Below are 22,365 nucleotides of genomic sequence, written 5' to 3' on the forward strand. Positions count from 1 at the left end.
ACTAGATACCACCTTAAAATTAATGGAATACGCTGGAGAAAGTTGACTTCTCAAAAACACAAAGATCGCTGTAAACTTTCCAAAGAATCAAAGCTTTTCTATTAGAAAGAGTTTTGCTGGATAGGATTTGACATGAACCCAATTAGCTATTAACAAGCTATAATTTCTAGATAACTGAAAACTCATTTGTAAGATAGTCCCAAATACCATTACTAATCTGAATGATGATTCTAGGCTCTATGTGACATTGTTGATGAAGGGTTTGATTGACGATCATATCTTAAGGAATATGCAAAAGACCAAGGCAAAACAAACAAAATCGATTAGCAGCTGGAAACGTGAAGTGAAAACAGTTCCATGAGGATTCCACTGTTTTTAAAAAAAAGACAAGCCCTTCAGAGTGAAATGAGTGACCGAAATGCAATTGATTATAAAGAGAAGAGAATAGAACCAAGATAATTGTAAGTAAATCTTTCATGTGATATCAGTGCACCTCAATTATTCTTTTCTAGCTCCTGGAAGATTCTTTCGATGAATTACTTCTTCTAAATGCTAAATAATCACAATATTGCTTCATGGATTGGATTTTATCTCATTAAATTTATAAGATGGGAATTCCCCTTAACTGTACCTTGGGTTGGATTAAGATTCACCAAACATTAGAAAAAAAACAGTAGTGAGATTCGGTCATTACTGCATGTTCTTAGTGCAGATTAGCCTCACTGATCATTTGGAGTAGACTAGTCTTTGTCGTCACTTCCACTAACGATCGAAGACTTTGGCTTTGTTGCTTTTATTTCTTACGCTGCTTGCTACTAGAGAAATTAACCAGTAAACTATTCTTTAAGCTAGTTGCTGCTTCTCATCCTAAAACTTAAAACCTTTGTTGGTGCTCTAGCCTACTCTTGAATGCAACTCATTCAATGAGATTGAATCCAATGGTAATGTGGACTGCAGATTTCTACATGAAGCATACAAATGGTTTCTTTTATTAGTTTCCCTGGTGCTTGTCTTGTCCATGAAAATGGGACCCTCGTCCACTTTATTATATGAAGAATCTTGTATCGGTGTTGGCTCTTACCAACTTTGCAGCCATATACAAATGTCTTTTAGGTTCGGAAAGATAGCTTGGTGTCAGCGGTGTAATTTTCAGTTCCAGCAGTGTGGTGGTAGTTTTTAGTTATCAATTTTCAGTTCAGTTTATCATTTCAGTTCCAGCACAGTTTATTATTTCAGTTTCAGCAGCGTGGTTGTAGTTTTTAGTTATCAATTGACCTGAAAGATGAGCTGAAGGGTAATGTATTTGACATTGATGGACCAAATGGATTGGAAGATGAATACTTACAACCTTACAAGGTATGAAATTGAATATATAGGGTACTCATCAGTTACCACTCATTAAAAATTCAATTCAAATCTTAGATGGCATTTATGGTCTTTGTGCAAGAACAATAATCCTTTTTTCTTTAACACAGTTTTGTTCTGAAATTTAGTAGGAAAGCTTCCAGCTGTATGGTTCCACATGTCTATTTAATTTATTTTAAAATTTTTGGTCAAGGTGTGGTCTCACAAGACCTAGTCCATGCTAGATTTAAATAAAATAGGCTTATTGAGAAAATACTACAGATTTTGAGTAGGGATATAACACACCATGCTTATGCTTGCTTTGGTGACCGAAGTTTGATCCACTTCAGTGACTTCAATGAATGTTTGGAATATTAGATGTTTTACTCTATTTGAAATGTTCTTTCTGGGCACTCCATGTTTAAACCTGAGATAATTGTCCTTAAATCTTTGATGTGATATCAGTGCAAGTCAATTAGTCCTGTCAGTCAAAACTATCCAAAGTTGCAATGACTATGGTTGTTCCCTTGCGTTGGTTTTGGGAATGCATCTATGAGCCTCTTGGGCATGATAAATAAATAGATTAAAATTTCTGTGTCTTTTTATTCTCATTCTTCTTCATTGATCTACATAATTTGCTCTATCATATTGCAGCAACCTATATGTATAGGTTCAGATTCTCTTGGGAATGATATATAACAGATTAAAATTGCTTTGTATTTTTATTCTCATTCTTCTTCATTGATCTACATAATTTTCTCTATCATACTGCAGCAACCTGTATGTATAAGTTCAGATTCTATTAAAGATTGAAAACATTTCTAAAATTATGATTTAGGGCTTCCTAAATCTGATTCAGACCTAAAACATTTTTTTTGTCAGAGTAACAGTAGTACATACATTCAAGCACAAATGCTCAATTTTTATCTGAGAAAAAGTAGGTGTAGGCTGCAGGTAAATATAATACCATAGTATATTTAATAAATACTTTCACATTAGAGATTGACTTTGTAATACCGAGTCAAACTTCTGATTCTTAGACATGCAACAAATCTGAAGCACAAATAATAAATTATGACTAAGTCGAAGGGGTGATTCCAATGTAGTTTTAACACATACAAAAAACAAAGCCAAACACCATTTTTGAAACACGCCTAGACATTAAGTTTTTAATTTTTCTGTCCCTAAGTGGATTTGGACACCTTTTGCTCTAAACTCCTCCATTTGGTCTGAAATCCACACTCCACGATTTCCATGCTCTTACCAATTACGTGGAATTTCAGCAATCAGCGATTTCATCACCCAAGAAGATATGCAATTCATTAATATTTGTATGACTGGCATTTTAATTTCCTTATAAGATTTTTTTGTTAACTAAGCCACAACTTCTTCAACATCTTGATGAGTTTCTAGTCCACAGCTTCTTCAACATCTTGATGAGTTTCTTTATGCTAACTAGTCCACAACTTCTGAGCTTGTGAGTATATGTTCTCAATAACGACTAAGAATAAAATGGTCAATATAATTACAATGAAACAATTTTTTATGCTCTTGCCAATAATGTAGAATTTCGTCCATTTTCCAAAGAAGGGGTCCAGGCAATCAGAAATTACATCACCCAAGTAGATATGCAACTCATCCACCAATTCCTTAATGTTTGAGTTTCTTGCATAATCTATACAAATACACCCACCTGCTTTTTCCACACCTTGATGAGTTTCTTAATGTGTACTCAATAATGACATATTGAGGCTATGAAGCATGACATAGAAGCCATGGTCTGTTTGAAGTTATAGAGACTAGGAGTGAAATTGTGTTCTTGCCACCAAGAAAATAGAGTTGGACGCAATGAACTAATTTTTTATTCCAAGATTATGTTGCCATTGATAAAAGAATAAAAAAACATGATCATAATCCACCTTTTGTTTTGGTATCAGTTTCCAACCTTGTGTACATGGATGAATATTACAATCATAAACAAAAGGTAATCGATAAAGTTGTCTTCTGAAAGGTTGTGATCTGGGAGACTTGATCACAATCAAAGTCCACCTTTTATTTTGGAATCAATCAACAACGAGAGTGTATTAAAATTGCAGATGTCATAGATCTCTATATAGGTTAAATTTTCATTTTGCTCATGGATTTGTATGCTTTTTCTTTAATTGAGTATTACATTATAATTATATTTTGAGTTTTGGTTATGTAATTGTTCATTCTACTTTGTCACTTACTTTGTTTGACTTGTTAACTGTGATTGATGTTTTCTCTAATGATCATGAAATGCTTCTTATAACTCATAGTAATCTTATCTTAAATTTCATCATTTTTTATCTTAATTGTAAGAATATTTTTATTTGTTTGTCATGTCCCTCTTTTAGCAACATAATTATAACAGGGGATTTGCCTATCATTGACTCTCGTAGGCAAATAATTATGGGAAGAGGGTCGATTTTGTCTTCCAATTAAGTAAGCGGGGCCTACTCATTCTAATATTAAATAAAGGTTGTATTCTAACTTTATAAAGTTAATTATTTAATTTTATAAAGTTAATATTTGTAGTGCAAGATGATTCCGGATAATTTCCAGAAACTTCCCGGCAAGGAGATAAATAGAGGACATAGGGCTCCCTTTTGAAAGCAAGCGATGTTGTGGATTCGATTTCTATTCCTTTTGGGAGCGATTTGTAGCCCTTGGTTTGCAAATTCTCAAATTATCTTTGGGAACGATAACTCCCATTGATAAGCAGTTTTGAGGGTGTGAGATATCACCCGAATTATTGCAAATTTGGAAGTGATAACACAGTTACTTCATCTGGACAGAGATCTGCGGCCTAAGGCCGATTTATGACCACTAAGGGATTAGGCAGGAGGTGATGTCCGTAGCAGATCTGGAGGAATTAGTGGAAGCGCAATACTAATCAAACAACTCACTAGGCAGGGCCGAAAGCCATTGCCTGCTTACCATTCTCAAACAGTTTCAGCGAAGGAGAGGATGAATTGTTATGGCCATCGATAAGGGCAGCTAGTTTGCGGAGGAAGTATCAATTTACTCCTTGGTCTTACCCGAACCCCAAGCGTCTCAGACCGCACCAAGATTGGGCAATTTTGGTGATAGAATCGAAAGGAGGACAGATCGCGTGGAAAGACAACCAATCCAAACTCCGTCTTCCGTTCCAGCAAGCAATCATATGAGAAATATATAATCGTGGGTCACAATCGCCGGAATCAGGGCAAAGCATCTCGTCAAGGAGGAAGTGCCAAATGCAACGGTTCAGGAGTAGCTGAGCAGGACCCATCGAAGGTTGAATACCCAAACATGACCAACATTCGCCATGGCATTAGGAGTCTGGGAAATTAACCGTAGACCAGTATAGCTCGCCGTTGGAGATGAAGGTGATCATTAATCCAACCGCAATTCGATTAACTGAAGCGACTACGAAATCAACTACGGGAACTAGTGTACACAGACTTGAATAGCAGATCACTCAGGGATTGGTGGCAGCACCATTTTCTTTGGATAGAGACAGCAAACGAGCACAGGTGTGATCTGGAGAGAGGCGTCTCAGCAATTTTTACTGATCTACCACCAGTTGTCAAAGGGACCACATCGCAATTATGGATTAAGAACATTGGAGGAAGCAAAATGTATTGCCAAGGCAAAAACCAGGTTCTTTAGATATTATTTATCTATATTAAGGCTTTGATGTTCAAACTTTGAATTAGTAATGAATATTGTTGCAATAAGATTTTCCATGAATATTGCTAGCAGATTTATTTGCATCATTTTGGCATTCTCATAATACTATCTGAGGGTTTCTTGATAAGTATTTAACAAACGTCCCAATCCAGTATTGCTCTTCTTTAACCCATATAGTAGAGGGAATATTTCAGTGGTATCAGAGCAGTAGTCCTGCCATCCTGATTGGGTAAAAGTACTTTAATTTCCGGAGTTGTACTCGAGAACCATATTCAAGAACAGGGATATGGGTGAAAGACAGAGTCCGCCAAGATTTCCCAGAGTCAACGATGAAGAAACCAGAGAATTTTACAGAACCATGACTACCGGACAACGAGAAATAACTCAGACACTACAGGCTTTGACTACCATAATGGAAAGAGTTATTCAGCCCAGGATTCAGGATCAAGGAAGAGGCACATCTGATCACGATGATAGGAGTGTGGCAGGATCACAAGGTGCTCCTAGGCACAGATCATGGACAGCAAATAGGCCTACTCGTCCCACCTTCCTAAGGGAAGAGGCTCAGGAAATGGGAGAAGACAATGCACCAGACGATTTCCAGGATGATCTTAGGGCTGCTACGGTAGAATGGAAAGCATTACCCCCGCATGTGCGTGAATTATTGAACTTTGATCTATATCTAAACCAAAGAAGAGAACATATGAGGAATAGCCGCCAGAATAGGAGACCTAGAGGAGGTCATGAAAGTGAGTTACAACGAGCTGTCAGTAAACTTACTTTGCCTTTTTTCGATGGGAGTAGTCAGATGACAGCACAAGCTTGGATTCATAAGTTGGACACCTTTCTAGCATTAAGGCCTATGTCGGAAATAGATGCCATCAGGTATGCCACCTTACATCTGGAAGGTGCAGCTCATGATTGGTGGTCACATGGAATGGTTACTTTACAGCACAATCAGGTAACATCATACCAGGACTTTGTGGATAGATTGGTTGAACGTTTTGATAAGAAGGATCCAGAAATTTATTTTTGTGACCTTGCTCAGTTAAAACAATTTGGCAATTTAGAGGTTTATATTAGTGAATTTCAAAGGTTGTCAGTCATGGTACCAGATGTATCGGAAAGGAGGTTAGTTATCTTATTTACAGAAGGATTGTCTGAACCCCTCAAGGGATGGATTAAGGCATTTGACCCACCAACACTGCAAGAAGCCATGAGGAAAGCACGAAGTATGGAACTTACCACCCCTTCTAGCCGGTTCACTCCCAGGAGCACTACCTCTTTCAAAGACAATAGGAAGTTTGATAAAAATAAAGGGAAAAGCATTGAAACCAAAGGGAAATCTACCACACCCCTAGATACAGAAGCATTAAATGACTTGCGAAGGAAGAAATTATGCTTCTATTGCAAAGGTCCATATGACAGGGATCATGATTGTCCCTTGCGACCAAAAGGAAAAGACAATAGAGTTATGTGGGCATATTACGAAGGATCAGACTCCGACGGTACGACAAAAGAGGATGAACACACTGGTTCAGAATCTAAGGAAGAGACGGGAAAGTTAGAATAGAAAGAAGAACCTGAATTGCATCTACAGCAAGGGCATTTGTCTAGTATTCAACAGGAAGGATCTTTCAGGTTACGTGGTGTCCTAGCAGGGCAAAAGGTGATTACATTGGTTGATACTGGAGCCACACATAACTTCATTGATGCAAGATTGGTCGAGCGTCGCGGTATTAAGACGGAAGAATTTGAAGGTCTTCGTGTACAGGTTGCTGACGGATACACTCTTAAGTGTAACAAGATAGTCAGAGACATGCCTTTACGCCTGAATAATTATGAGTTCAAAGCGGATTACCACATGGTCAATATGGGTGATTTGGATATCGTTTTGGGAATGACATGGTTACGTTTATTGGGTGAGGTTACTTTTCGACTCAGGGACATGGAGATTAAGTTTGAAGTAGATGGGAGGCAGCATGTATTGAGAGCTATTCGGAATAGTGATATCCGAACGATCTCTCTTAGACGATTGGAAAGATTGGTGAGACATGAGGATCTCGAATGGGCAGCCATGTGTACTCTCATGCCTACACAGGAGGAACAACCCAAGACAGAATATCATCCCGACATACAGATATTGAGGGAAAAGTATAGTAAGGTATTCGGCGATATTCCACCTGGTACACCACCTGATAGAGGGATCGAGCACATCATTGAATTGGAAGAAGGCGCTAAACCAGTCATGATTACTCCATACAGGCATCCCAAAAGGCTTAAAGATGAGATAGAAAAAACCATCAAGGAGCTTCTCGCAATGGGACACATCAGACCTAGTAAGTCTCCTTTTGCTTCCTCAGTAGTTTTGGTTAAGAAGAAAGATGGTTCGTTACGGATGTGTATAGATTACAGGATGCTGAATAAGAAAACCATTAAGAATAGATATCCTATTCCACGGATTGATGAGCTAATAGATGAACTACATGGGGCATGCTACTTTAGTAAGATTGATTTGAGATCAGGTTACCACCAGATTAGAGTCAGAGAACAGGACATTGAGAAGACGGCATTCAGGTGCCATTGTGGGCATTTTGAGTTTGTAGTAATGCCATTTGGATTGACCAATGCACCAGCTACTTTCCAGTCCACCATGAATAAGGTCTTCCATCATCAGCTGAGAAAATTCGTGTTGGTATTTTTTGATGATATCTTGGTATACAGTCGAACATGGCAGGAGCACATGGCGCATCTAGAAACAGTATTGAAGACCTTGCAAGAAGAATCCTTGTATGCCAAAGAGTCCAAATGCAATTTGGGAATGATTGAGTTGTTATACTTAGGTCATATTATCAGCCGAGAAGGAGTGCGGATGGATCCTGACAAGATTCGTGCTATTGTGGAATGGCCTACTCCTGAGAACCTAACTCAGTTAAGAGGATTCCTTGGGTTATGTGGCTTCTACCGTAGATTTTTTTGCGGGTATTCACGACACACGGCCCCTATAACAGATTTGCTTAAAAGGGGAGCTTTCGTTTGGACAGCAAAGGCACAGGCTTGTTTTGATAGATTCAAGGAGATCACGACTTCATGTCTGGTACTAGCATTGCCTGATTTCTCGAAACCATTTGAACTCCAGTGTGATGCCTCAGGAGATGGTATTGGGGCTGTTTTAATGTAGGATAAACACACAATTGCATATGAAAGCAGGAAACTCTGTGGGCCAGAGAGATCATTCAGCATTTACGATAAGGAAATGTTAGCTATCATGCATGCACTAGCTAAGTTCAGGCAGTACTTAGTAGGTGGTAAATTCTGCATAAAAATTGACCACAAAAGTTTAAGACATTTCCTCGGGCAAAGGGATCTCAATGATAGGCAGCAGAAATGGGTCAGTAAGTTACAGGCATATGACTTTGATATATCTTATGTTAAGGGCACACAGAATGTGGTAGCAGATGCCTTGTCACGCAGACCACATCTTAGTTCAATGATTGAGATCTCTGAAGATTGGAAGAATCTGATTATTGCAGAATATGCCAGAGATTCATGGGCATCTAGGATAGTTGATGGGACACTTGTTGATACCAGGTACACACTTGTGGATGAATTGATTATTTACAAGGGCAGGATATTTTTAGTCCCAGGATCGAAGGTGAAGCAGTTCATTATGCGAGCTCTTCATGATTCACCTATAGCTGGTCACCCCGGATACTTTAAAACATATAGACAGGTGCGAGAACGGTTTACATGGAAAGGACTTAAGAAGGATGCTTTGCAGTAGGTTCGTGAGTGTTCCGTTTGCCAACAGAATAAACAGGAGCACACTTTCCCAGCAGGGCTTCTACAGCCACTTCCCATTCCGTGTTAGAAGTGGGAATGCATTTCCATGGATTTCATTACTGGGTTGCCCAAGGCTCAAGGACGTGATTGCATTTATGTGGTGGTGGATAGGCTAACAAAATATGCTCACTTCTTTCCCATCACCACTACTTATACTGCAGTACAGGTAGCTGAAGTATTCTTCAGGGAGGTTTTCAGGTTACACGGGATACCCCGCAGTATTGTCAGTGACAGGGATAGTAGATTCTTGAGTCATTTCTGGCAAGAGGTGTTTCGATTATGCGGCACTGAGCTCACACCCAGTACTAGTTATCACCCGCAAACCGATGGTCAGACGGAAATAGTAAACAAATGGGTGGAAGGCTACTTGAGGAATTACGTAGCTGATCAGCAGAAGGCTTGGGTAAGATGGATTTATTTGTGTGAGTATTGCTATAACACCACTTTCCACATGTCTATCCAAATGACACCTTTTCGAGCATTGTACGGCTATGATACACCCAGTTTCATTGACTTATTGATGACTGATGTTCGGGTTCCACGTGCTGGGGATTTACTGCAAGAAAGTAAAGATATCATTAGCTCTCTACGTGATAACATCGCTCGAGCACAGAATCAGTATAAGCAATACGCAGATCAAAAGACGACGGAGAGAAGCTTTGAGGTGGGCGACATGGTTTACCTAATGCTTCAACCATTTCGACAATCTACTCTCAAAAAGAGTGGGTCAGAGAAGCTTAAACCCAGGTATTATGGACCTTTCAGGATCATTAGGTGAATAGGGGAATTGGCTTATGAACTTGAACTTCCAGCAGACAGCAAAGTATATAATGTGTTTCATGTATCACATCTCAAAAAGGCATTGGGACAGAATGTGATACCTTTTGCCGTATTACCACCTCTGGATGATGAAGGGAAATTGATCATGGTACCGGAATTCATTTTAGGAAGCAGAGAAAAACAGCTCCGCCGAAGAGTAATCAGAGAATATTTGGTTAAATGGAAGGATCTACCAGTCGAAGATGCTACTTGGGAGAATGAGACCATTTTGCAGCATCCAGCTCTGAGATTGCTTGAGGGCAAGCAATATCTGGAAGGGCGGACTGTCACGTCCCTCTTTTAGCAACATAATTATAACAGGGGATTTGCCTATCATTGACTCTCGTAGGCAAATAATTATGGGAAGAGGGTCGATTTTGTCTTCCAATTAAGTAAGCGGGGCCTACTCATTCTAATATTAAATAAAGGTTGTATTCTAACTTTATAAAGTTAATTATTTAATTTTATAAAGTTAATATTTGTAGTGCAAGATGATTCCGGATAATTTCCAGAAACTTCCCGGCAAGGAGATAAATAGAGGACATAGGGCTCCCTTTTGAAAGCAAGCGATGTTGTGGATTCGATTTCTATTCCTTTTGGGAGCGATTTGTAGCCCTTGGTCTGCAAATTCTTAGATTATCTTTAGGAACGATAACTCCCATTGATAAGCAGTTTTGAGGGTGTGAGATATCACCCGAATTATTGCAAATTTGGAAGTGATAACACAGTTACTTCATCTGGATAGAGATCTGCGGCCCAAGGCCGATTTATGACCACTAAGGGATCAGGCAGGAGGTGATGTCCGTAGCAGATCTGGAGGAATTAGTGGAAGCGCAATACTAATCAAACAACTCACTAGGCAAGGCCGAAAGCCATTGCCTGCTTACCATTCTCAAACAGTTTCAGCGAAGGAGAGGATGAATTGTTATGGCCATCGATAAGGGCAGCTAGTTTGGGGAGGAAGTATCAATTTACTCCTTGGTCTTACCCGAACCCCAAGCGTCTCAGACCGCACCAGGATTGGGCAATTTTGGTGATAGAATCGAAAGGAGGACAGATCGCGTGGAAAGACAACCAATCCAAACTCCGTCTTCCGTTCCAGCAAGCAATCATATGAGAAATATATAATCGTGGGTCACAACCACCGGAATCAGGGCAAAGCGTCTCGTCAAGGAGGAAGTGCCAAATGCAACGGTTCAGGAGTAGCTGAGCAGGACCCATCGAAGGTTGAATACCCAAACATGACCAACATTCGCCATGGCATTAGGAGTCTGGGAAATTAACCGCAGACCAGTATAGCTCGCCGCTGGAGATGAAGGTGATCATTAATCCAACCGCAATTCGATTAACTGAAGTGACTACGAAATCAACTACGGGAACTAGTGTACACAGACTTGAATAGCAGATCACTCAGGGATTGGCGGCAGCACCATTTTCTTTGGATAGAGATAGCAAACGAGCACAAGTGTGATCTGGAGAGAGGCGTCTCAGCAATTTTTACTGATCTACCACCAGTTGTCAAAGGGACCACATCGCAATTATGGATTAAGAACATTGGAGGAAGCAAAATGTATTGCCAAGGCAAAAACCAGGTTCTTTAGATATTATTTATCTATATTAAGGCTTTGATGTTCAAACTTTGAATTAGTAATGAATATTGTTGCAATAAGATTTTCCATGAATATTGCTAGCAGATTTATTTGCATCATTTTGGCATTCTCATAATACTATCTGAGGGTTTCTTGATAAGTATTTAACAAACGTCCCAATCTAGTATTGCTCTTCTTTAACCCATATAGTAGAGGGAATATTTCATTGTTTTCATGTTTAATGGATTTACTTGTATTTATTTTTATGTTCTTGCAGGAAAAGTTCCCAACAAGACACTGAGAGGTAACTTACACTAGTTTTTATTTATTTATTAAATTTCTCTCCTTTTCTAAGTCTTATATATTTGCTAAGTAGTACAATTAATTTATATCACAAACATGTTCAGATCATTATGTTCCAATGTATTCCTTGATTAAGCATTAGTCAAATTCTAAAATGCTAACTATTACAATTCAGAGAATTTGTAGCTACTAGAGTTGCTTGTGGTTTGATATAATGAAGAGAAGCTGAAATCATTAAAGTTGACCATTGACTACAATAGTAGCATTTGTAGGAATTGCCCATGGTGTTGTAGTCCAAATAGCCAAACCAAACTAGGTAGAAGTTCTTTGAGAAAATTAGGAGTTGTGTTTGCTACATTACCCAATTTGAAAATAACATAAACACTTCTTGATATGTGTCCCTCTGGATACTCCAACTCAGCCTCAGCCAAAGCCATGCTAGATGAAGGACTCCAATTTTCCCAAATACTTCAAGCTGTGGTGCAAGTTAATCAGTGAGGAGGAGGAGTTCTTAATCCATTTTTTGTGTATCCTGCAATCATGGCTTGCAAAGAGGCCACATTTCTTTGAGGCATTCTATAAAATAGTTCACATGCCTTACCTATGATTTGACATTTTGCATGGATCCTGCACTCTCGCATCCTAATGATGGATTACAGAGAGTGATTTGAAACAATGATGCTAAAAAACACACACAATCAAATCCAAAATGAACTTGCATTAGAAATGGATTATGAAAATCTAATATTATTAATTTTGCATGCATGTCTACCAAGAAAATCACAACTTAAACATATATATAACAGATTTGATGAGATTGTATATATGTTTAAGTTGTGATTGTCCTGGTAGACATGCATGCAAAATTAATAATATCATATTTACACAATCCATTTGTAATGCAAGTTCATTTTAGATTTGATTGTGTGTGTTTTTTAGCATCATCGTTTCAGATCACTCTATATAATTGTAATGACCCTTTTTGGTCATTCATTTATTTACAGCTTTTTACTTTTATTTGTATCCTTTTCCATATCATAATCATTATCCGTAATCTGTCATCGGCCTTTTTCTATATCTTTTCTCTGCTCTTATATTAATTTGTATGATATCATCTTTAATGTTTGAAATTCTATATATATATTTGGTATTACATAGAGACATGTCTATTCATAATATAATAATTATATTATATTAAGAACTATATATATTAAATATATTAGTTATATAAGTTTAATAACATATATTATATTGATCATTATTAATAGTATTACTTGTTATAAATATTATATCATATTATATTATTAATATTTATTATATTGATTAGTCTATTAATCAATTTATTATTATTATCATTAGATATTAATATTATATATATTCAATTGTGAATACATTAAATCTTCTTTGATTTCATAATGTAATTATAATAATTATTATTATCTATTTATTATTATTCTTAATTATTATCATTATATAATATGTTATTCAAATATTCATATATCCTTAAATTTGGGGTCATGACAAGTCTGCCCCTCTTGAATTTGCTTGTCCTCAAGCAATAATCATTTTCATATTTGTTTCCCCCTAATATAAAAAAATTGACTACTAGATCCCATTCAAATTTTTACTTATAAGATTACTTCATTCTATTCTGTAAAGAGCCACACATGTAGTATGCATTTGAACCTAAGGTATACATATGGATGCATGAGGACACAAAGAAAATATGAGGCATACACATTGATGCATGAAGACACGAAGTAGACACGATGTAGACACATCATACATAGCCTTGATTAAATGCTAAAATTAACAATGCACAATGACTATACTTCTTCATTAGGGTTATGAATCCTACAACTTCAAAATAAGAATTAGTACATGCATATATATAAACTTCAAAGAAATTTGAATGATTATAAGTTAATCCAAGCCAAATCCATGCTAAGCCCAAGAGCAGAACTTTTGGCATCCACACGAGGTGGTCTACTTAGTGGATTTCTTATTTGGCTGGAAAGATTCTTGTGAAAAGGAGTCATTACTATCTTTCCCTTAACTAGTACTGCAATAGGGTATCATGACAACTCTTCCCTGATTATAGACTCCATAGGAAGGATAGATGCCCTTATAGTCTTTCCCTTAACTAGTACTACAATAAGGTGTTTTAATAGACCTTTTTAAATTGTAGACTCCATAGGAAAGTTAAATATGGCCTTTCCCTTAACTGATACTACAATAAGGTGTCTTAACAGACCTCCCTTAATTGCAGACCCTATAGGAAAGTTAAACATGGCCTTTCCCTTAACTAATACTACAATAAGGTGTCTTAACAGACCTCCTTTAATTACAAACCCCATAGGAAAGCTAAATATGGCCTTTTCCTTAACTGATACTACAATAAGGTGTCTTGACAGACCTTCCTTAATTGCAGACCCCATAGGAAAGTTAAATATGGTCTTTCCCTTAACTGATACTACAATAAGGTGTCTTGACAGACCTCCCTTAATTGCAGACCCCATAGGAAAGTTAAATATGGTCTTTCCCTTAACTGATACTACAATAAGGTTTCTTGATAGACCTCCCTTAATTGCAGACCCCATAGGAAAGTTAAAGATGGCTTTTCCCTTAACTGATACTACAATAAGGTGTCTTGACAGACCTCCCTTAATTGCAGACCCCATAGGAAAGTTATATACAACAAGGTTTCTATATAGTCTTTCCCTTAACTAGTACTACAATAAGGCATCTTATAGACCTTCCTTGATTGTAGACTCCATAGGAAAGCTACTTGAAATCCCTAAATCATTTCATTGTAACTAGAATCATTGATAGACTATTCAATATTCTTCACAATAACAAATGTGTCAGTAATAAGAAAGATACTAACAATTATCTCCTAAAAAACATATGAAGAAGATATAAACTTACCTTATTACCATTATGAAGTGATTTAGGAGTATGACATAATTCTTATATCCACTTTCCACATTAAAGTCCCTTATTCGATGTTTAATTAATATGGGGCATAGACCAAATCAGTTGGGAGTGATGATGGTCTTTTAAAACTTCATTTCTTAGTTGTTTTTCCTCCCCTTTATTTAATTTTCTTCTTTGAAAACATGCATGTGATTCACCTTTTATTATGGGCTTTTCCCTTCTTCATAAGTTTCCTTCCTTTGACCTTAGCATTACCTTTAACTTCTCTATGTAATTTTCTTCGAATTCTACCCAAAGGTTTTTATCTGATCTTATAGATATATTTGTGATATACCATTTTCCCTTTGATAATTAAAAGTCTCTGACTGCTAATATGTTTTGATGCCTAATGGTCGAACAACCTCGATGAATGATCTTGATCAGTTTGCTGATTGGATGTATGGAATCTCTTTAGTGATATGAACCTCGTCCATCTTTGCATTTACAAATTGTAGTCTTCATAAAGTTCTAAATATCGATGCTACGATATTTTTGGTTGGATCAAAATTAATAATTGTGCATCGCATTGTTTTATAGCTTCCATGTATGACTTGTATGTCCATGCTATTAATAATATGAATATGTTGTATCTTATCGATTCTAGTGTACGTGTTTTCTGCATCTTGTTAATTCCTATCATCTACTTGTTGTTGAAATAACTTGGGCTTAGGTGAAGAGCTCAGATAGTCACTCGCTAGCTCAGGCACCTCACTTGCATGTATTATGTGAATCTAATTATGTGATGTTGGTTGTGCCAGTTCTTAGATTGTATTTTGCCATAGATTCCTGACCGTATGTTTTCCTTGCTCGATTTGACTTGTATCACTCCACGTGTTTCCTTGTTAATAAGACCCTCTTCTAAGCATTGTCTTTACTCGAGCCTCTCAGGAATATAACCCACCGTTACTAAGAAGATGAACCAAGAATAATGCTGAAATGGACCTCTATGTCATTTCAATCTACTATATTAGCATGTTGAGTCCTTGATTAAAATATATACGCTGAATATGGAGTGCTTTGTATTAGGTTCAGTTATAACTTAGAATATTAGTTTAAAATTTATACAGTAGAAGTAAATAATATGAGGTGGCAATCAATATTTTGGATAATGATTATATTATTATCACACCAGTTATCTCCATTTTGCAGATTATTCATAATGTCTGCTTATTGAAGTCAAGTTCTATTTACTTTCTTAGAGTTACTTGGTAAATCTAATCTCTCCATTCAGTAATGGAGATGGATGTTGCAATGCCTATTGAGCTCTTGTACATTGACTGTAACAGGTGTTACCTTAGACGTCTTGCTCGCTGACTGCAATTATCTCTATTTTCTGAGTTGGAAGTTTTCCTTGTAATAGCACTCAATCCACCTCCATCTTTGATATGTTGTGTAATATCACTGTTAATTATATGTGTTCCTTATACGTTGAGTGAATCTCCATCTACTTTCTTATCCTCCAAAGTCATACACTTTTCTTTGTTTTTATTATTATTTCTATATGCTTGTGTTACATGGGTTCTTTGTTGTTTGCTTCTAAGCCTGGAGAATGGTCCTCTCCTTGTATATGCATGAGTTTGTTTCTTTGTATTTTAAGTCCCTTCACATTTTTAATATGCCCTTCACTTATTATTATGTTCCCTCCTCCTGCATTCTTCCTTTGTTTATATCCCTTAAATCTCTTCCGTCTCTCATTGTTGTCCTTTCTTAGGTTAAGGTCAGCTTCCAATTGTCTACTCATAATTCCCAATAGCTATCAATTTGTTTTTAAAATCTACTGTAGTTCACTTATTTGCTTAAGCCTTCTTTCACACAGGATGGCAAGATCATTGCTCTGATACTAATTGTAATGACCCTTTTTGGTCATTCATTTATTTACAACTTTTTACTTTTATTTGTACCCTTTTCCATATCATAATCATTATCCGTAATCTGTCATCGGCCTTTTTCTATATCTTTTCTCTACTCTCATATTAATTTGTATGATATCATCTTTAATGTTTGAAATTCTATATATATTCGGTATTACATAGAGACATGTCTATTCATAATATAATAATTATATTATATTAAGAATTATATATATATATTAAATATATTAGTTATATAAGTTTAATAACATATATTATATTGATCATTATTAATAGTATTACTTGTTATAAATATTATATCATATTATATTATTAATATATATTATATTGATTAATCTATTAATCAATTTATTATTATTATCATTAGATATTAATATTATATATATTCAATTGTGAATACATTATAATCTTCTTTGGTTTCATAATGTAATTATAATATTTATTATTATCTATTTATTATTATTCTTAATTATTATCATTATATAATATGTTATTCAAATATTCATATATCCTTAAATTTGGAGTCATGACAATAATCCATTATTAGGATGAGAGAGTGCAGGATGCATACAAAATGTCAAATCATAGGCAAGGCATGTGAACTGTTTTATAGAATGCCTCAAAAAAAAATTGACCAAGCATTGGTCAAAATTTTTACCAATGCCTGGAAGTTTTTGACTAAGCATTGGTTGAAATTTTGACCAAGCATTGGTCAAAATTTTGACCAATGCCTAGAAGTTTTTGACCAAGCATTGGTTGAAATTTTGACCAATGCTCAGTAGAAATCGCACCACGGCTCTGGAAAGTTTTTGACCAACGGATTGGTCAAAATTTTGACCAACTAGTAAGTTGGTCAAAATTTCAATGAGAAAAACTTCAACCAATTGGTTGGTTGAAATTTTGACCAACCTGGGTCACAAATTTGACAAGATTGGTCAAAAAATAAGGTCAAATGTACTAGTGATAGTTTCAAAGTTAAACTGTGATGCACTTATGAACTGAGACACACTACAAGTTTGGGCATTGAGTGAGATAGCTATGTTGAATCCAAATGGAATGTGATCTCTCAAAAATGACATAGGTTATTGTAGGCCTTGATATGATAGTCTTATAGAATTTGATGTTTCATCAATATCCCCCACTAGATCCAAGTTACAACCCTCGAAAGATTGACCTTAAAATGCACTTAGAGCACCTTGTAGACTCTTTGATACGAGGTGGATGCAAATGATGAAAGTACTCTTCAGCTAGAAGAATAGTGTTAGTAGGGTTCACCCACCCATCTGGAGCTAATGATGCTAACAATTTAATGCCAAGATCAGCGGTTTCAAAATTACGTAGTGATGCACCTATGAATTGAGGCACACTGCAAGTTTTGGCATCAAATGAGATCATTGTTCCAAATCCAAGTATAATGTGATCACTTGAAAATGAGGTAGGTTATTGTAGGCCTTTCCATGACCATCCTATAGCATTTGACATTTCATTGGTAGCCCCCACAAGCTCTGAGTTATGACCCTCAGAAGATCAACCTTGAAAGGCACTCAGAGCACCTTGGAGACTCTTTGGTATGAGGTGGTCATGAACAATGGAGGCTCTCCATGGCTAGAAGAAGAGTGTTACTAGGATTAATCCTCCTATCCAAACCTAATGAAACTAATAATTTGATGTCAAGATCAACGGTTTCAAAGTTATGCTGTGATACACCTATGAACTAAGGCACACTACAAGTTTTGGCATCAAGTGAAATCACTGTGGTAAATCCAAATGGAATGTAATATCTCTAAAATAAAATAGGTTATTGTATGCCTCACCATGATTGTCCTATAAAATTTGACATTTTATCAATATCCCCCATGAGCTCTGAGTTAGGACCCTTAGAAGATCAACCATGAAACACATTTAAAAGACCTTGGAGACTCTTTGGTACGGGGTGGCCTCGAACAATGGAGGCTCTCCATAGCCAAAAGAATAATGTCACTAGGATTCACCCAGCCATCCTTTCCTAATGATTCTAATGATTTGATGCAAGGATGAGTAGTTTCAAAGTTACGTAGTGATGCACCTATGAACTGAGGCAACATCAAGTTTTTGCATCGAGCAAGATCGATGTGCTGAATCCAAATGGAATGTGATCTCTCAAAAATGAGATAGGTTATTATAGGCAATTGTATGACCATACTATAGCATTCAAAATTTCATCAATATCCTACATGAGCTCTGAGTGACAAAACTCAGAAAATTAACCTTGAAACGCACTTAGAGCACCTTGGAGACTCATCAATATGGGGTGGTTGTGAACAATGGAGGCTCTCTATGGCTGGAAGAAGAGTTTCACTAGGGTTCACTTGCCCATCTATAGCTAATGATGCTGATAATTTGATGCCAAGATCATCTATTTCAAAGTTATGCTATGATGCACCTATGAACTAAGGCACACTACAATTTTTGGCATCAAGTGATATCACTGTGCCCAATCCAAACATAATGTGATCTCTCAAAAATGAGATAGATTATTTTAGCCCTAAGTATGAATTTAGCATTTCATTGATAGCCCCCATTAGCTCCAAGTTATGACTCTCAGAAGATTGACCTCGAAACCCACTTAGAGCACCTTGATGATTCTTTGGTATGGGGTGGCCATGAACAATGGAGGCTCTTCGTAGCTAGAAGAATAGTGTCACTAGGTTTCACCTACCCATTTGGAGCTAATGATATTAATGATTCGATGCTAAGATCAATAGTTTCAAAGTTACGTAATGATGCACCTATGAACTAAGGCACACTACAAGTTTTGACAACGAGAGAGATCACTATACTGAATCTAAAGAAAATGTGATCTCTCAAAAATGAGATTGGTTATTATAGGCCTGAACATGACCATCTTGTAGTATTCAAGGTTTCATCAATATCCCCATGAGCTCCAAGTTACAACCCTTGGAAGCTTGACCTTGAAATGCACTTCGAGCACCTTGTAGACTCTTTTGTATGGGGTGGCCATGAACGATGGAGGCTCTCCATAGCTAGAAGAATAGTGTCACTAGGGTTCACCCACCCATCTAGAGCTAATTACTCTGACAATTCGATGCCAAGATCAGTGATTTCAAAATTACGTAGTGATGCACCTATGAACTGAGACACACTACAAATTTTGGCATTGAGCAAGATTATTGTGTTGAATCCAAATGGAATGTGATCTCTTGAAAATGAGATAGGTTATTGTAGGGCTTAGCATGACCATCATATAGCATTTTAAATTTCATCAATATCCCTCACGAGCTCTAAGCTATGACCCTCAAAAGATTAACCTCGAAATGCACTTAGAGCACCTTGGAGACTCTTTGGTACAAGGTGGCCATGAACGATGGAGGCTCTCTAGGTCCAAAAAAAGAGTGTCACTAAGGTTCAGCTACCCATCTAGAGCTAATGAAAATGATGATTCAATGAGAAGATCAATGTATTCAAAGTTACGCTATGATGCAACTATGAACAAAGGCACACTGCAAGTTTTGGCATCAAGTGAGATAGTTGTGCTAAATCCAAATAGAATGTGATCTCTCAAAAATGAGATAGGTTATTATAGGTCTTGGCATGACCATATTATAGCATTCAACATTTTAATGATATCCATCATGAGCTCTAAGTTATGACCCTTAGAAGATCAACCTCAAAACATAGTCAGAGGACCTTGGAGACTCTTCGACATGGTGTCGCCGCAAATGATGGAGGATATCTAAGGCCAAAAGAATAGTGTCACTAGGGTTAACCTTCCCATTTAGAGCTAATGATGCTAATGATTTGATGCCAAGATCAACAATTTTGAAGTTACATAGTGATGCACCTATGAACTGAGACACACTACAAGTTTTTGCATCGAGCAAGATCACTATGCCAAATTCAAATGGAATGTGATCTCTCAAAAATGAGATAGGTTATTGTAGGCCATAATATGATCATCTTGTAGCATTCAACATTTAATCGATAGCCCCCGTGAGCTTTGAGTTATGAAAATAAAAAAATTGACCCTAAAATGCACTCAGAGCACCTTGGAAGCTCTTTGGTATGGTGTGGCCATGAATGATGGAGGCTCTTTGTAGATAGAAGAAGAGTGTCACTAGGGTTCACTCACCCATATGGAGCTAATGACACTGATGGTTTGAAGCCAAGATTAGTGGTTTCAAAGTTATGTTGTGATGCACCTATGAACTGAGGCACACTATAAATTTTTGCATCGAGCGAGATCATTGTGCTGAATCCAAAAAGAATGTGCTATCTCAAAAATGAGATAGTTTATTATAGGCTTTAGCATGACTATCCTATATATTTTTACATTTCATCAATATCCCCCACGAGCTTTGAGTTATGACCCTTAGAAGATCAACCTCAAAATGCACTTAGGGCGCCTTGGAAACTCTTCGATACTGTCATGTCCCCAATTTTTTGGTGACAGTTCGATTTAATTAATTTAATTAATGGTTGTCCAAGGATGACTAATTAGTTATTTTAATTAAATAAATAAATATTAAAAGATGACCTTGTATTTAATAAAGTGACTTGGAAAATATTTAATAAAGTCACTTGAGGGATAAGATCAAAAAATGTTCTAGAAGTCTCTGGAGAGGATGGAGAGAAAAGAATAAATAGGCACCCCGGGGCTCCATTCGAATGAGGCAGTTGATTATCTCTCTTTGTGTTTCAGATTGTGATTCAATCACGGGTGCATTGTGGAACCTAGGGTTTCTACAATTGTCACAGTTGGCCATTGAGAATGAAAACTCTCAATTTGTACGCAATTTTGAGGGTGTGAAATATCATCTGAATTATTGCAGATTGGAGGTGACATTCAGTCATTTCATTAGGGTGATTAATTGCGGCTTAAGGCCAATTTGTAGTTTTGTTCATTGAAGGATTTGATTCAGATCCATCGGTTCTGAATGTTCAAATAAACAGATTGAAGACCAAGATGGAAGCTAGGCGATGATGGAGTTAAGGAAGCAGCTGAGTTTGAAGAATATCGAGAGATAGCTTATGAATTTTCAAAACAGAGATCACCATTAACGGATTGGGAAGCATATCTCAACTTCACTCCATAGTTATTCACGACTCAGGGCACAGTGTTTAATATTAGACGGATCATATTAACTCACCCACAATATCCTGCAGGTTGCAAGTAATATTGATTTGTATTAATGGTGAAGCACTTAAGGTCATTTGCTTCATAGTTATAGCAGGGGTCGGGTGTATTATTCTGGTTTAAAGATAGTAATCGACCACTCATGGTCCACGGCAGACATTCATTGTTGGCATCATGTGTCGTTATTCTATGGTAGAACAGTATTTTGTATGTGTATCGAGCAGTGTACATCCGATATAAATCGAGCAGTATATCTCTTTAACAGTAGGCTGCGCGAGGATCTCCTGATAGAGGTGTGATGATTAACAAGTTTGTCAATAATATAAGACACCGAGCGAGCAGACAGGAATAGATCGCACAAGGTATTGAATATGGGCATATGCAGCGACAGTTTCTATATCTGAGGTAGAAAGTATGGATTCCTTGCGATCCCTCCTCCCACTTGTTCTAATGAACTCGATGCAGAAGAGCCATATCATAAGCCGCATGTGTATTACTTGTTGCAAAGAGAAGGTCAGTTTTTTCCCATGTATGTAAAAAAACACAATGCGTGTGCAAAATTTTTGGCAAAATCCCAACATGCAGAGTAACTCAAACTTGGCACTGGGATCGTGGTCGACAGTAAAGTAAAAACCGATATATGTGGCTAAAAACCTTGAATATGGAATGCCAGGCATTAAATAGAGACAGATGTACGTGGGAGAGCCGTGGCCTTTGGAATAAATGAGTTCAAAAGTCAAAGACCACATTTCATGTATTCAAAAGGTGAGGGAAACATCGAAGGCCGATC

The sequence above is a fragment of the Cupressus sempervirens genome, chromosome 3 (genome assembly GCF_028749045.1).
Source record: "Cupressus sempervirens isolate cs-2001-9-10 chromosome 3, ASM2874904v1, whole genome shotgun sequence".
NCBI lineage: Eukaryota > Viridiplantae > Streptophyta > Pinopsida > Cupressales > Cupressaceae > Cupressus > Cupressus sempervirens.